This window comes from Taudactylus pleione, unplaced genomic scaffold, assembly GCF_031769625.1.
Source record: "Taudactylus pleione unplaced genomic scaffold, aTauple2 ptg000214l, whole genome shotgun sequence".
Taxonomy (NCBI): Eukaryota; Metazoa; Chordata; class Amphibia; order Anura; family Myobatrachidae; genus Taudactylus; species Taudactylus pleione.
This window is the reverse complement of record NW_028284616.1, coordinates 2,124,931-2,137,865: the sequence shown is the minus strand read 5'-3', so window position 1 is coordinate 2,137,865 and position 12,935 is coordinate 2,124,931.

The window sequence follows — 12,935 nt, the reverse complement described above, 5'->3', positions numbered from 1 at the left end:
CCTCCCCCCTAGTGCCTAATCCTATAGTGCCTAATCCTAACCTCTCCTCTCTGCACCCGTAAACCTAACCCTCTCTACTTAGTGTCCAACCCTCCCCCTAATGCTTAACCCTAAGCCCGGTACTTAGTCAGAATGCCGGCGGTCAGGATGCCGGGACCAGGATTCTGACAGGTATGAGGATTCCAGCGCTGGCATTGTAAGCACCGGAATCCCGACTGTCGGTATAATGACCGCATCCAATACCAGTGAAGGCGACACTCTGACTGCAATTGTGGATCACACAAGACCCCCAAGATGCTTTCAATGTTTCAGAATTCTTTACTTAGGTTCTTTAATCATGAAAGAACCTAAAGCCAGGTACACACTAGGTCGATGTTGGACTGACCCGCGACCTGCTGATTTTTAAGTGTATACACACTTGCCAATCATCTGCCCGATGACCCGGCCTTGACAGCTGCACAGCAGATCGGATATGTCTGTGAACCATGTCGTTCACAGACATATCCGCTGTACACACACGGTGATGCACTATGGATATATCGCCTGTTCAGTGAAATGGGGGATATATCTATCAGTGTGTACCCAGCTTAAGTAAAGAGTTATTGTATTTTGAAAGCAATTGGATGTCCTGTGTGGTCCATAATCACCATCAGGGTTGCATTTATTGGCATAATTGTGTGGATGCCAACCTATTGCAGAAGTTGGCAATTAAGGAGGACACTGGCGCAAATTCTATTTACGAGCATGCAGGGGCGTTTTAAGAGAGGAGGGGGCCCGTGTGCACTCCTCGTGCGGGGCCCCCTCCTCTCTCCCTGGTGGCTGGCCGCCGACTGACGCGGCTGGCTAGCCACTGGAGCATTAGTCGACTCCGGGCACTAGAGTGTGCCCGGGGTCTACTACAAATGCGCAGAACGCCGGAAAATGGGCGGGGCAGCCATTTTTCCGGTGTTCTGAGCTGCAGTGACCCCCGACGCCGGACCTCGGACAGGTAAGTTTAAAAAAAATATGGGTGCAGTGTGTGCGGTGCGGGGCCCCCCTGGACCCGGGGGCCCCACACCGCACACACTGCACTCATTATAGATACACCACTGCGAGTATGGGAGTGCCAGGTTCAACAACTGATCTATATATATATATATATATACCCACACATATACAAAAACATATACATATATATATTTACATACATGTGCACACATATACAAAAACATATACATATATATATACACACACACACACATTTTATATATATATATATATATATATAAAATGTGTGTGTGTGTGTATATATATATGTATATGTTTTTGTATATGTGTGCACATGTATGTAAATATATATATATATATATACATACACACACATTTGTGTATATATACACATATATACATACACACACATACACACACTTAATAGATGCCAGACATTACACTGACCTGTGGGAAGGAACGCTGGTTATGCATGCTGGCTTCTTCTCACAGCAGCTCAGCCTCTGCACTCTGCTCAAAAGGCTAACCTTATAGTTTAATTTCATTGCGCAGGGAGGAGGCGAGTAGTGGCCCCTTGGGTGAAACGGCTGGGCTTCAGATGACCCAGGGAACCGGAGCCAATTTCACATGGTCAGGGAAGCTAGTACGACCGGGGGGGCGGAGCTTCGGGCGGCATGGGGGCGGAGCTTCGGGCGGCATGGGGGCGGAGCCTCAGACTGCAGGGCCAGGGAGAGAAATTGGACAGTCAGTGACGGAGCTTCGGACTGCCGATGCGCGGAGGGGGGTGAATGGACCAGACTTCGAATCCTCCATCACTGCAATGTCGGATTCAAAGTAGTGCAGACAGTGTTCACAGGGATTTTTTTTTCCTGTCTGCACTGCGTTGGGCCTATTTGAATGGTTGGCCTGGAGCTTGAGCTCCACCCGGCCCATTAGTAATCCGGCCCTGTCTATCGATCAGCTTGTTAATAGCTTGTTGACAATTATGTAATTAGTGTTCTAAAGTGTTGTTTGTTTTTTTTTCCTCCCTTTCAATTGGTCTTAAAACTTTATTGTTCAAATGTCATTTAGTTCATGCTGATGTTTTACTGGTAGTGCGTTTGTTAATAAAAAATATTTTAAACCTGGATTTTGGAATAATAATGAAATGACACCAAAAATTAATAAAAAAACGCATAGAATAAGCCATCCCCATGAAATTTATTTATTCTTATTATTCGCTAATGCTAACGCAGCTGAATCAATTACAAGCCAATTAACAGTGTTATTAGCTTCAACAAACGATTATTAGCTGCTTGCATTGTGTGGCTCAAAATAGAAACATAAATCCTAACATCAATAACATTCGATAGTATCGATTATACTCTTGCAAGAGCACGTACCCAACCTCAAGCTGTACGATCAGCTAGGCCTCTAACCTGCTCGCAGAGTGACGTTTTACTACTTCCGGCCTTCTATGTCGGTCATAGCAGGTAATTTATGTACGCCCCTCAAAACGCTGAGGCACACCTGCGTTTTCAGACCACCACCCCCGTCAACACACACAAACGGTCTTTCGTGTCATTCAACTCTCGGAAGCCACTTCCTGCTCCTAAGCGGTACGATCGACAGCATTTTGGATCACAAGGTCTCGTACGCACATGCGCACAACTAACCGTGCGCATGCGTGGTTTGGAAACATTGGATGCGTACGACCGAGCGGCCATTTACGACCGACTCTGAATGAGGTCCTATATGTATACAGTTAGATTTTACATTAACTAAGTAAAAGTTAGATTTTACATTAACTACTAAGTGTGCCCCCAAAAAAGATGAGAGTTCTTTTCTACTCTTTTCCCCCCTTGTGAGTATAGTATCTAATGCAATAACATCACAGCACCCCCACATGAGACAGCGGTATCTGAGGATACCATATTGATCTGTAATAGTGGGTTTAAGATTACATTGCTTGCTACTCACCTACTCTATTTACCATCCTCTGTCCACCTGAGCTCGGGTATCCCTATTTTTCCCCTTCCTTTACAATTTAGCTGTCAGGTTACTCAGGATTACCAGTGTTGTCACGCTCCTAAAGCCATTGAAGCTGCATACAAGGACGCAGCCACTGGCTTCAGCATACCCAGAAAATGGGACACTGCCTGACTCTGCCCCCAAATAGCCACAGCCTGTCAATCAGGCTGCGCTGTCTGGGCACTGCGAGCAAGCTTGCAGACATTGATTGGCACAAGTGCAACACAGATCCTGCGCAATGCACTGATCAGCCACTATCAGAGTTCTACACAAGCTATCAGGTTTGCGAACAACTAATCAGGTCCATAGTGACTAGTTTTCTCTATTTAAATAGGCTGAATGACTGATTAGAAGATTAAATACATGTGTGATGCTAATACACAAAAGCAGTTACAGTAGTTTGAAATATCGCTATAGTCCAATAATGTATCTTATCTAAAGGGTACTAACAAATCTGTCCAGGCCATTTTGGAATATCTATAGAGAAAAAGCAGTTATTTAACTGTCTTCACAGTTTCTGTGCTTTATTCCATGACATACCAAAGACATGCAGGTATACATGAGACAATGGGTCTGATTCAGCATGGATCGCAATTGCGATCGCAGCTGCGTAATCGCTCGCAGTGCAGCTGAGAAAATATGCTAATGTCTGCCACCACTCAGCCAGCACAGAGACGCCCACTACTGCTTTCTCACATCCATAATACCTCGCAGTCCTGCGTATACATAGGTAACATTGAAGCACAATTACAGCAGGTCTGACCTGTCGCAGAAATTGCAAGTCTAATCGCACGCAGTGAATACTCAAGCTATATAGGCTATCGCAGTGGCTAATTTATGCACATCCATGCAACAGTGTTCAAACAGACAGGCACGCCTGCGTTTCTGCAACCACTCCAGAGGTGGGGCTGCAGTGCAGTCCAATATTTAAAAAGGGGTGCCACAAAAATTGTCATCTGAAATGCTGACAAACATCACTGGCAGTTGGTGTGGCTCCCCTTTCTAAATATTGGACTGCGCTGCAGCCACTTCTTGACCCAGACAATGAGCTAACAGTCCCACAGCACTAAGGATATGTTGCTTTGTCACCCAATCACCTCAGTAGAGGAAACATTTTACCACTTTTCATCCCCTTAAGTGGTCGAATTTAAAAAAATCCCTGCTTAGTGGGTGCTTACATAATGGGAGGAATATACTACCCAAATGTCATGTTTCTAAGTCAAGGGGCTTGGGTAGGGCATTGATGAGTCAGTCAGTCAGGACATTGCACAGGGGGAGGAAACATTTAAGCCCTGTTTAGTGGGTGCCCACGTCATCGAAAACATATACAGTACTCCCTGAATTACATGTTTCTTGGTCCAGGGTTTTGGGCTGGGCGTTGATGAGTCAATGAGTCACAGTAATTCAGGACATTTGTTTTTATATATATTCAAATAGGGTAGCCACACCAACTGTTATCCCAAATGCTGCCAAACATCACTGGCAGTTGATGTTGATCCCCTATTTGAATATTCAACTGCACTGCAGCCCCACCTCTGAAGCCGCCTCTTGAGACAGACAATGAGCTTACAGTCCCACAGGACTTGGGACATGTTGCTTTGACACACAATCACCTCAATGGAGAGGAAACCTTCAGGGGTCGAATTTCAATAAATCCCTGCTTAGCGGGTGCATACTGCACATCATGTGGAATATACACCATGAATTTCATGTTTCTAGGTCAAGGGGCTTGGGCAGGGAGTTGATGAGTCAGTCAGTCAGGAGATTGCGCAGGGGTAGGAAACATTATATCCCTTTTCAACCCCTTAGGAGTTGAATTAAAACAAAAACCCTGCTTAGTGGGAGCCTACATCATGGAAGGGAAGGCACATCCCTGAATGACATGTTTCTAGATCCAGGGGTTTAGGCTGGGCTGGGCATTGATGAGTCAGTCGGTCAGTCAGGACATTTGTTTACATATATATATATATATATATATATATAGACTAGCCGATGTGCCCAGTTTCATCCGGGTAAACCTTAGATATTTACTGTTCCCATTTCCATCTCACTACTCCAGTAGCATATTAATTCTTCACCTCTATCGTAATGCATCATCTACATACATCACTACTATAGTAAGACATTACTGTTCCTCACTTGTGTACTAACACATTCCACTCCTTCACCTCTGTAGTAACACATTATCATTATTCTTGCTCAGCTGTGTAGAAACACAATCCCTTCCTCACACCTGTAGTAACATATTACACTCCCTCACCTCTTTCATAACACATTACCCAGCTCACTCCTGGAGTAACAACATTCCCCTCCCTCATCTCTGAAGTAACACATTTCCCTCCCTAACCTCTGTAGTGACACATTAACTCTGCTCACCCCTGTAGTAACACATTCCTCTCCCTCACCCATGTTGTAACACGTTCCCTTCCCTCACCCCATAGTAACAAATTTGGCAGCCCCACTCTCACCTGTGTAGAAACACATTCCCTCCCATATCTGCGTAATAACACATTCCCTTCTGTCACTTCTGTTGTAACACATTCGGTGGCAGTTGTTGTGGCTCCCTTATTTTAATATACTGTGTGCAGCCACTATGAGTGAGCCAATCAGGACATTATACAGGATGAGAAAACATTTTACACATTTTCACTCCCTTAGAAGTGACATTTCAAAATAATCCCTGCTTAGTGGGTGCTTACATAATGGAAGGAATATACTCCCCAAATTTCATGTTTCTAGGTCCAGGGGTTTGAGCTGGGCTTTGATGAGTCAGTGAATCTGTCAGTCAGTCAAGATATTTGATTTTGGATAGATAGGTAGGTAGAAAGATTGATAGATAGAGTATATACATATTTGACAAATAGAGATATAAAGAAATTCTAATTGTACTGATTTGATAGAATTTAGAGTTAAATTAGGGAATAGGAAGAAATTTGATATTGAGCTTTCTATTGGTAAAGTCTCTAAATCAGCAAATTAAGGAATGGCTTTAAGAATGTTCAGTCTTCATTCTTTTGCATAGGTTTAATTTTACTCAATTACAAAATCCCTATAATGTTAACACAGGTCCATAAAACTAGGTACTGTACTTACCAAGAAACACCCTGGGCCTGTCCAACTCCAGTTATTATTATGCAGATATTTGCGTCATAATCCGCAATCTCATGCAATTTTGTTGAACACCAGGAGGACTAGTGGAAATTATGTCTTCAAAAGGATTTTGCATTGCATCTCTGCAGTTTTGTGTATCATAAATTTCCATAAGTTTTGAAGTCAACATATCTAAAGAGGGTAATCATATAAAACTAAACAATTATGAAAAAAAATATTTACGGCTTAATCTGCTATGGTATTATGCATAGTCTCTACTGCGTTTATATAATATAATATAATGTTACACCTACTGTAAAATTCTTATATAGTAGATAGGAAGTAACAATTAGAGGTTGATTTATTTCCACATTATTTGACAAACTTAGTCGCTCTTCATCCTTTTTTTTAGATTAATAATTCCCATCAAATTTTTTTTATTGTTTTTTTTTATTGTTAAAAGATTTTATTTTTTGTTGGGAGGGAGTGGTGGTGACAGTTCATTGATTTTCTTTATTACATTTTTTACTACTGACATAAAGATGTTATGAACACACTGACATTTTTCTGTGACATATTTCCTTTTGTTGCAGTTTGAATGACAGAAGAGTTTGTTTGTGTGAATGATTGTTGTCAAAAGCATATACACTGATTAAAAACAATACACATATTTTCTACCTGTAGAGTTTTAGCAAATATATTGGTTTGTATCATATTGAATTGCTGGTGTAATATTGTGTTATTTGATTTTTAAATGTTTAAAATACATTAACAATAGCAATATATCATAGTAATATATTATTTTTTTAAAATTAGATTTTATTTAATGTTTTTTATGCAAGTGAAATTTTATTAGAAAGTTTTCATGGCACCAGAAAATATCAAACAGTACAACATAGCAAAAGTATGAATTATGAAGTGCAATCAACACAATCAATTACATCAATGCAAACTAAAATGCCTAAAAGAGTGTAAAACATAAAAAATGGCATAATAATCAGAGTAATAGAATTTATTTAATTTTTAAACCATGGGTTAAAGACATAGCATAACAGAAAGCAGGTGACAAATAGACAGTTGTATTTCGCAGTGGATACAAATCCAGAAATCAAGTAGAAAGGGGGTGGGAAGAGAGGGTGCATGGTTGTCAGGCATATTTGAGCATGGCGATATATAGGTCAGGAAGGCTGGATGAAGTAGAGTTGACTGTGTGGGCTGAATTCAGAAGGAACATGTATATTGAAAAAGGCACACTATACAGAACACTAGTTGCATTGGAATGGTGAGACATGTAGTGGGCATAAATAGTAGTTACATATATAACTAGGGAGCCCATATTTGGTGGAACTTATCATTTGCAGTGAAGGTAATAAGTATTTTTTTCCATTTGGGCTATGAACCAAACTTAAGATTTTAGGGAGGTAATGGTAGGAGGTGTATCTTGTTTCTAGGTGTGGGAAGAAAGTTTTGCCATGTGAGGGGCAGAGACCTGTAGGGAGTAGTAGAGCAGGAAGGTCTAGGGGTCTTTCTGAATGGGGCAAGGGAACAATGATACAGTGAGAAACCTAACTTTGTCCCAGAAAAAAAGAAAGTTTTGGGGGCGCAATCACCATATATTATGTATAAACATGTTTGGCTGCAGCCACACCAACAAGAAAGGGAAGCAGTATGGAACAGTTTAGAAAGCCTGTCAGGGGTGAAGTGCCATCTGAAATAGACCTTGTAGGCATTTCCTTGGTTGTGAAGATAGAACTGAAAGCCACCTTAGCCCTGATTACCTCCCAGGAATCACTGTCAAGTCAGATCTCTTTCCCATTTACTCTCATGCCTGTTCCCAGAGTCAAGAGTACCGTCAAGGAAAATGGAGGAGAGAGCAGAGACTATTTATTTTTGAAGGGTAGTAGAAAGACAGTGATGTGTGAATGGAGGGATTACATGGGAGGATTCCCCTGCCAGGAGAGACCCCATAAAGTGCCTGAGATGAAAATATTCATAGAGTTTGGAGAAGAAATCAGGGAACTTGTCGCATAGACAGAATCTGATTAAAAATATAACTTTATGTTATTCTCTGTGCAGAGCAGTCAACTTTTACATCATATGACCCCATTGCACAATGCATGGAGGTCACAAAGGACCAATAGAACATCTAAGATCACATAAGTAGAGAGGTCCAGTTTGTACAGTAGTAAATGTCTTCCACATTATTTTAATGGAAATGTCTTTATCATTTTTGCATGCTTTATAAAACCAAGGTAAGGAATTTCTTATCTAGACAGTCACTGTTATGCATTAGTCTGCTTCAAAGTTGTCTATTTTATGGCTCCTCTTACTCTTATGTGAACAAGCATTCATGGAGTACACAAAAAAACAAACAAATGAAACAGGTTTATGGCTAAAATCCTATCTGCAGATTCCCTTACATCTAACTTTCAAAATGCAGTGGAAATGTGAGATAAATATCATATGTTTGTTATATGCTGTAAGACTTGTAACTTACAGTATAACTGAGATTAACGCATACTGTATGTGTGGCTCTTTTAAAGTTTAGAGGCCTGCACATGCCGCCTGGCAGGTTTCTTCCACCATCCGTCCCACTATCAGATTGTCTAACCCTGAAGCAGTGCGATGCAGCATTGTGCCTCTGACTAGGGCAGTAAGAAGGTATATTGACAGTCAGTGCTGCTCTAAGACACTCATGATCTATGACTTTGATCATCTGTACTGAATATAGAGTATAGTAGAGCAGCTGTAACTGTTAGAGCTCACTGTCACAACAGGGAGAAGGAACCTGGGAACGCAGTTAGATGGTGGGAGAGAGCTGCTTTGCTGCCGTGAACTTACTACCACTACTGCTAAGATGAGGGGCACCAGGATTCTCTAATCCAACCTTATGTTTATTGACAGCTCTTCCCTTAAAATTATACTTGTACTATGGGGTATAATAGCCCAAATGGGTCAGGATGAGCTCCAACATCTTTCGGTTGTGTTGAGTATAGTAGCCTTTTGGAGACATGATCATCATAGAGGCACCAACTTTGCACTGACTATCTTGGGGCTTGTTATAACTATGGTCACGGTCCCTCACTTTCATATTCACCCTATTATAGTGGGAATCAGTCCAGACTGTTTAGCACTGGGGCTGGTTGATGATTTTGGAAATGGGGCAACCTGCTATGTTAATGTGAGACCCCATTATGATAGGGGTACTCCTGAAAATCTCTTTATACTTAGTGTTGCAGGATTGTGTGTCCATTTGGAAAAATGCATTGTGGAAAGAATAAAAATAACATTAAAGTCCACCCAACTAGAGTTCAGTACCCACTACTTGATTAACTGCACAGTTTTTTTTCTGAACAAATATGGTAATTGTGATTTTAGTTATGCCTTAAATAAATCATAAGATTGAGTGATATTACCATTGTCTTTATTTTATTTTCCACAATTACATTTTGCTTTAGATTAGCAGAACTCTGCCATAAATGCATTTTACTGTATAATTTATAATTGGATATAATTGGAAGTATTGCCTCAAACATGATCACTACCATGTCTGATGACGTCTAAAAATGTGTTTATTGTCACCCACAAATAGAAAACATCTCCCTAAATGTGTCTTTTCTTCTAATTGAATCTCATTGAATTTTTGGTCCCTTAGAATATGAGATGCACATATTCTTCCCCTTTGCATTCAGTAAGGCTGATCCACCCCACTGCTCTTATCAGAAGATGACACATTTTGCACCTATGCAGTTGATTGATGCCATTACAGTATCTCCATAAAATCCATGTTCTTCCTTATACAAGTGGGCAGATTCACATGAAAATAACAGCATGAAGTGATAAAACTGTGTTTCTGCAGCAAACAGTTTGGCCCTGTTAGACCATGGGAATTATATAACATGTTAAGGATATTGTTGTACACCTTTCTGTACTTATACATATATTTTGCAAACACTAGAGATCATTCACAGAGATTGAAGGGTAGATTTTGAACTCTTCAGATTTTTCTGCCTCTGTTCCCAATACGACATCTCCCAAGAGTGGAGAATACTGTAAGTGAGCTGGATCTAAGTGCACTTGTGATAAACCAAGGCATTTCCTGTATGCTTTCTTTGCACTTTGCAGAGGGAAATTATTACAGTAAATGCATGCTGCTAGATTCTAGCTGAAAATGCCCATGTTAACATATTAGTTGGTTTAGATGCTAGAGGCAGGTTGCCTGTAATCCATTGTTTATTTCTGTATTCAGTCTTTTTAATGCAGTATTTTTGATCCCCTTATAGCAATATCAGGACTTTTCGGTGACAGAAACCCCAAAACATGTGTAATCAATAATAGAACACTAATAACCATTATTTCATATTTCCCCACTGCAATGTATAGTTTTCTGTAAATTTAGAGTATCCTTCTCTTTGATTCAAATCACTTTGAAAATAACTTACATTAGGAGACTTGTTAGCCTGAGGGAAATGTGTAACATCAACTTGACTGATGCTTACAGTGTTCTCTGATCCGCTGGGATATCTGCAGACAGACAGTGATGACTCATAGTGCTGCAAGGTAAGCATATTATCTGACCGTGACAATCAGATGACTTTAGCTTAAATTTATAATTTCAGTGATCTTTTTTCTACACTACATTACATCCTGCTGGGAAACGCCATCTGAGATGCAGATTGTGCATGTTTGCTGTTTGATTTACTCCATCTGCTTAAATAAGAGTTTTTTTTATTCTAGTATGTATCACAAATGGATAGACAGTATTGCACAAGTGTGGAAAATCTAAAAAGGCAGAGGTTACTCTGTTTTTAACCTTTTCACTGCCATAGAGTAAGAAAAACTCAATATAATACATGATACCAGTGTTTGCTACATATTCCCAAAGATCTCTCAAGGATCGCAAATGCAAAAATATGGTAATTTCTTCCAAAGCTTACCTGAGAATAGTGACGCCCTATTGCACCACCGTAAACATTGAGAATATCGACACAGATAGGGCAGTCACACAGGTTCTAAGTCAAGTCTGATCTGCCTCAATCACTACGGCTCTACTGACACTGAGAGTTCTCATGCTGTGAAGGAGATAGCAATGGCTAATTTATGCCTGCCCATGTAACGGTGTTTAAACGCTCCTGACACACCTGCGTTTCCTTAGTCACCCCCCATTACCTCCCCCAAACGCTGACTACCATCACTCACTTTCAGAGTGAATCCTCTATGTGAACGTAATTGTAAACCAATCGTTGTGCTGCACCGCTCAGTATGGCTTTCACGTATACACGATAGCTAAAATTTGCTCTATTTGCATAAATATCAGCATTGCGTAAATACAGTATCTGAATCAGGCCCTTAGAGCATCATTCTAGGGTGTATATTTACTAAAATTTTAGTTTTTAGAAATGGAGATATTGTCCATAGCAACCAATCAGATTCTCCTTAACATTTAACTAGACCTTTTAAAAGATAATAGCTAAAATCTGATCTCCACTTCTAAAAACTCTCACTTTAGTAAATATACCCCTAGTTCTTTTATTGTATTCTAAATGGAAAAAAGAGAGAGAGAGTAGAAGTGAGTGAGCTGATTCCTGATTTTTTAAGGTTTAGATTAAAAATTGCAACAACAAATTTATTTTGCTATCAGTATTGGGTAGTCAGCATTCTTTGGGCAGGATCTGGCAGCATGGTCCTTTAAGGTCGCTGCCACGTCTTTGGATGCAGCAGCGATGTTAAAATATGCTAATGTCGCAGGAGGGAATGCAGATCGGAGTGCTGCATCCGAAGATGCAGCATTAGATCACCATCACGACCATCGGTCGCGATAGCTGCAATCATAGCCCTTCTGAGTAAGTCTAACCTTACTCAGAATGGGTGATAGAACTCCTTTGCTGGGGCCAGGAAATCTGTATAGGAAGAGGCAGACTCTGGCCCTGGCACTGCCATAAAACAGAAGCGACATGCCTCTGTTTTGTGAAACCGTCCCCATAGCCATCTGTTCCCCACCCTCAAATAGCCATAGCCTGTCAAAGTGGCTGCGGTGTCCTGGGCACTGTGACCCGAGAGCCCAGGCACATGCAAAGTCCACCCACGATCATTAGGTTTGCGTACAACTCTGAATCAGACCCTTAGGTAGAAGAACAATTTGGTTTAGTAGAGGGATGCAAAAATAAATGTGATTCCCTTTAGCAGAAGCTGTCATCTGAGGAGACAAGGATAAAATAAAGTTAAACCACAGAGGTAGCCATCCCTAGAGGCATGTATAATAAATGAGAGGAACTTAACCATTCCAGTCCCTTATAAAAATACACACACATGCAAATAAAATGCTTTTCTGTTAAAATATTCAATACACATATCCAGTACAATCTGTTCTGTAGTACATAGGGCCTGATTCATTATGGATCGCTATTGCTATTGCAGCTGCGATTACTCACGCAAGCCCACGGCGAAAAATATGCTAATGTTTGCAATCACAATGCAGTCACAGACGAACATAAAGACACCCACTTCCCCTTTCTCACATCCATGATACTTGAAGTCTGCAAAAAAACATCGGTACCATCAAGTAACATCGGAGCCTCACGCACAATTACACAGTGTCAGGCCTAACTCAGAAATTGCTAACCTCGTTTCACGCAGTGTGTGCTCAAGCTGCGCAGTGACTAATTTATGCATGCCCCTGTAATGGCGTTCAAACGCATTAACACACATACGTTTTGCCAACCATTCCCCCGTCACCACCCCCAAATGCTCACTTCCTGTCAATCACTTTGCAATGGGTCTGCGTGGTCTCTGTGATCGTAGTGCGATCACAGTGGTCTCTTTGTGCACGTTCACTGAGATGCATAACA